The sequence below is a fragment of the Zalophus californianus genome, chromosome 17, assembly GCF_009762305.2.
Source record: "Zalophus californianus isolate mZalCal1 chromosome 17, mZalCal1.pri.v2, whole genome shotgun sequence".
NCBI classification, from domain to species: Eukaryota; Metazoa; Chordata; class Mammalia; order Carnivora; family Otariidae; genus Zalophus; species Zalophus californianus.
Genome location: NC_045611.1, coordinates 30257996 through 30262867, shown reverse-complemented (window position 1 = coordinate 30262867; position 4872 = coordinate 30257996). Strand labels below are relative to the sequence as shown.

At 44.3% G+C, this 4872-nt stretch overlaps 1 long non-coding RNA gene across 2 annotated transcripts; it reads left to right on the top strand.

The window, feature by feature from the left end:
• The first annotated feature begins 3000 nt into the window (after positions 1 to 3000).
• On the top strand, positions 3001 to 4315 carry LOC113936757. Of its 2 annotated transcripts, none has more exons than XR_003524346.2 (3): positions 3001 to 3132; positions 3772 to 3865; positions 3983 to 4315. It is a non-coding gene; the product is annotated as an uncharacterized LOC113936757 (long non-coding RNA). The 2 variants fall into 2 exon arrangements; XR_003524347.2 differs by having other exon boundaries at positions 3011 to 3132; positions 3740 to 3865.
• Positions 4316 to 4872: the final 557 nt, after the last annotated feature.

Genomic DNA, 4872 nt, shown 5'->3' with positions numbered 1-4872 from the left:
TCTCTGACTCGGGACCCCAAAGGTACAAATTTTCTAATTCCATTGTCTTGGCTATTTAAAGTGTTCTCGAACTCTGTTTATAGGAATCAAAAGTATGCTTTCAGCTTTAAGACTAAAAGATTTGAATATCCGTTTTGTTTTGTTTTTAAGAAAAATGATGGGTATCAACCCTTAGAAAAATCAGCTCACTTGGAGACCTCCATGGCATTATTGCCTTCTTTAATATTGCTGACAGTCTCTTGCAAATGTATCACAAGCTGGCGTTTATTAGTGTGAGGCACAAGTAAGGGGCATGTTATTTGATTTGAATAACAGCTCGGAGCTACAGTTTGAGTCCAGAAATATATTAGTCAGAAACAATCTCATTTAATAACACAGAAACTAATAAAAGAAAAGTATTCCAACTGATTCAGAATTGAATTTATGAATATTGCTTTAGCAGGATTAATGATCAAAACCCCAACCTGTTTGTCACGTTATAACTGACTTTTCCATTTAAATGCAAAAGCAGAAGTCAATGAGTCCACAGGATTGTATATTGCTTTGAAGAAAACCAGTTCATTTTACATGTAAGCTTCCAAATTGGCAATAAACTTTAATTACAGGGTCAGATAATCAAATTATAATCAAATAGCCTCACATAAAAATCTATGTTTGAAATTAATGAGATACAAGGCTGCCACTTGGTATCATTGCACCTCTGTAACTTACTAACAGACATTTCATTTTCATTCAAAAGTCACCTTAAGGACTTTCTCCTCAATTTCCACTGTGTCGCTTAATTTGATTTAGAAAACATTTCATTCTTAGACCATACAGCCCTTCGGATTTTCATATTCATCTCTGCATTTTCCCTCCTCTCAGTGCGGGAGAGGTCTGTTTTATAATTGACAGTGGGATTTCCAAATTGGCACTCTTGTAAACCTTTCCAACAGTGAGGCGGGTATATATCTGTCTGGGTCAGGGAAGAACCTTCAAGCTGGTGCCAGGTGTCATCTGACAGAGGCACATTCACACTACGGGGCTGAGTGGCCCCAGAAGTTTTGCCAAAGGAAAAAATGTGTATAGCTTAAAATGACTTGAATTATTTTGAAATCAACAAATACATCAGCAAGTGAATGGCGTTAACACACAAGACGGTCCCCCGGCTTATGATGGTTAGACTTATGAATTTTTGACTCTTAAGATTTTGCAAAAGCAGTATGCATTCAGTAGAAACTGTACTTGGAATTTTGAATTTGGGTCTTTTCCCCAGGCTTGCAATATGTGGTAGGATTCTCTCTCGCGAAGCTGGGCAGCCCCACGATCACGAGGGTAAACAACCAACCAATACACCTGCACCATTCTGATTTTCACTTGCAGGATGGCATTCGGTAACTCACATGAGATTTTCAACCCTTTATTATAAAATAGGCTCCATGTGAGATGATTTTGCCCAACTGTAGGCTAGGGCAGGTGTTCTGAGCATGTGCAAGGTAGGCTAGGCTGAGCTACAACGTTCCGTAGGTGAGGTCTATTACGTGCATTTTCGTCTAGGGATGGGTTTATCAGCACATCACTCCTTTGTAAGTTGGAAAGGTCTGTACTGCTCCACGGTCCCATTAGATACTGACAAGCAGAATGCTCAGTTGTTTAATACAGAGTTAAAACCTTCACATTTTATCTTTAAAAGCACTTTCCTTGTGTTCTTCAGTAGTGGGAGCTTTTGTTTGTTTTGTCAGAATGAAGAAGAGCCAGAAGCTGGGGCTCTCTCTTGCTGGCAAGCAGGCGAGCAGGGACCAAGTTAAGAGCTGAGAGGTTTAGAGATTGGAATGTAAAATGGACACTCTTCTCTCACTGACATGCTTTCTTTTGCTAAACATTAGATTTTTCTTGAGCTTTTCCACATTACACAATAAATGGGGCACACAGCATCTGACAGAGTTGCCAGATTAAAGGAAAGTTTTTAGTATAAGTATAACCCAAATATTGCATGGGATATACTTACACTAAAAAAAATAATTCCTTATTTATCTGAAATTCAAATTTAAGTGGACATCCTGTATTTTTATTTGCTAAAGCTGGCAATCCCAGTCTGAAATAATAGCAATAATAAATGCACCTTGGAGTGTTCAGAGCTTGGTGCCTTCTGAAACATTAAAGGATTTCATGGTGATTCCCTCAACATTTCCCAAGCTTGCCTGAACACACAATCACAAGTTCTTTAAAACTACAGATGCCCAGGCCCAGGCTGGAACTGCTGACTTAGTAAGTTCAGGGTTTGGCTTGGGAGTTCATATTGACATGTTTCCCAGGTGATTCTTGGCATCAGCCAAGTTTGGAAAACACAGCAAATATCTCTTGTCACCACATCTTTAAGAAGCAGTGGTGGATGGAGTAGGGAGTTAAGCCAAAATTATTAACCTTCATTTCCAGCCGCGAAAATCGTGGCCCAGAAAAAGTATGGGGAGTTGCTCAGCTGTATTCAGGTCCTTGGACCTATTGAAATATCATCCTCAAAATATTTTATTCCATTGTTGCTTGAAGTGAAAGGCCTTCCCGTTTGGAAATGGACAGGTAGAAGGTATGTGACCATGTAAGTTATTTCTGTCAGTGTAATCAGATCTTTGTTGTTTTGTCTGGCACGCTCAAGGGTCCCACTGTGAGCCACGAAAGTGTGGGGTATCGATCACTTCTGTCTCCGGTCTATCCGTAATAAGGCGATCCTCGCTGCCTCAAGCCTTCCCGCGGGGTGGGGGGGTGGGGGTGTTACCGGGGCATGCCCTCACTGTGAGGGTGGAGGGAGGGAGGGAGCGAGAGGGGTGAGCAGCGCGGCCTCGCAGGTGCTCCCCCGCGCAGGCCCCCGGGGATACCGGAAGATGCGGGCCCACATTCCGGGGCAGGTAGAACACCATTTCCGCGAGAACCAGAACCTGAGCCTCACCCACACTCTCAGCATGACACATGTGCAACAAAGGGAAACTGCCAGGATGTCAAGGTGATGAGAACATTCAATAAAAACCGAGAGGCCCTGAGGGTCCGCCCACGCGGCCCTGCTCTGTGCAGCTGCCGGCCGGGCAGGCGCCTGGGGTGGAAATCAACCATTCATCTCCTTCTCCTAAGAGAAGTGTGACTCAGACGGCAAAGAGCAAGGTCTGTCTTCTCCTGCTCCTGGCTCCTCCTGCCACCTCCCCTTTGGGGGCGGGGGTCTTCTTGCTCCCTAAGGACTCTTCTGCTACACGGATGAGACGCCTGAAAGGCAGGGCTCCAGCACATCCCCGTCCGCCACCCCCAAGCCCGGTGACCTTGGTTGGGTGACCCTTGTCTCTGCATCACCTTCCACCCAGAGGTGACATCAGGCTCTAACGTTCTGGGGTTCTCTGCTACATTCTTTCCTTTTTTTCCGTGACTGATGAGAGTCAATTAGGCACCCAGTAAGAGCAAAGACAAAATTTAGTTTCTCCTTTTCAGCTGAAGCTGGTTATTTCTGCCTCTTCCCTTTTCAAAATTAACCCCTCCAAATGACTTTTGCTGTGCAGTCCTCGTGTAAGATCTGCTTGTCACTATCCTTTGAGTCGTTTCCACCCCACATGAACCCAACAACTGGAGGGATCATACCGAAGAATGTTTCCATTCCAAAGAAAATGATCTACAAGTCTTCCCTAAGCCAGTGTATTGATTCCTTAGATCACACCTCACATTTGAGAGGTGCCAGGATTTTTTTTTTTTTCAAAGACCTAACGAGTGTAATTGCCTCCAGAGGAGCCCAGCTCAACCTTATAAAACATGCAGGGCAAGGCGAAGCACCTGTGATCACAAACGGTGGATAGGATGTGGAAGAAGGAAGAATAAACCAGGGGCGACTTGAATTCTGGCAAGTGGTGAGGTATGGGTGATGAGGACTAGCATTATCCCCTCTCCCTTCATCTGCCCAACTTGTGGTAGTGCTCTGTTGACTAAATCCTTACCAGGTCCCAAACATGTCTGACTGCCTGTCTTCCAGAGGCTTTCCAGTCTGAATCACCTACGAGGTAGAGAATGTAGTAAAACCATTCTGAACTGCTCTCACTCCCTCCAGCTGAGAGGCTCGGCAAGGGTCCCCTCCACACACTAATCGCCATCATGCTTACCTCCTTCTGAAGTGGCCAACACTCAGGCCTCCTCCAGGTAAGATGTTGGTTCCGATGTGACGTGAAGTTCTAGGAGATCAACCCTGGAGGGCAATTTGATGTATTGTCTCGGAGGCCTCCATGGGGTGTGCCCCCTGACCCAGAACTTCCATGGCCAGAGGTTCATCTGAAGGAATATCATCTGTACAGAGCTTTTAATTGTGAAAAATGGGGACTCTGGCGTGGGGTAAATAAATTCTGTTTCATTCATATGAAAGCATACTCCGCAGCCATTCAAACTCACACGGAAGAATATGCAGTGACTTGGAAGGATGTTCGTGTCCTGTTGGAGAGAATATAGTACCACTGTGAGAAACAAAGTTAGTTCAGGGTCATGTTAAGCTGGTCAACCGCCAAAGTGGTCATCTTTGGTGGATGGGATTATTAATGCCTTAGATTTTCTATTCCTTACTGTCTTGTTTTCCAAGTTCTCTGCACGAAGTTACTTTTGTATTACTTTTTTTAATAGGAAAAAGCTAATTACACTTCTAGGAAAAAAAATAGAAAAGGACAAACATCTCACCCTTATGGAACTGACTTCCAGCTTCCATTTTGTCATGAGTCAAAGGATTTCACGTCACTAGGTTTTGAAGGCCTTCCAAGCGCCATCTCTGCTGGTGACCCTGGTCTTTCTCCTTGCCTTTTTCCTGACCCATGTGGGGGTTCCAGCCAACCAGAGGAAGTAGCCGAAGTTCTCTGATGAGTCACTTAGGGGATACATTCT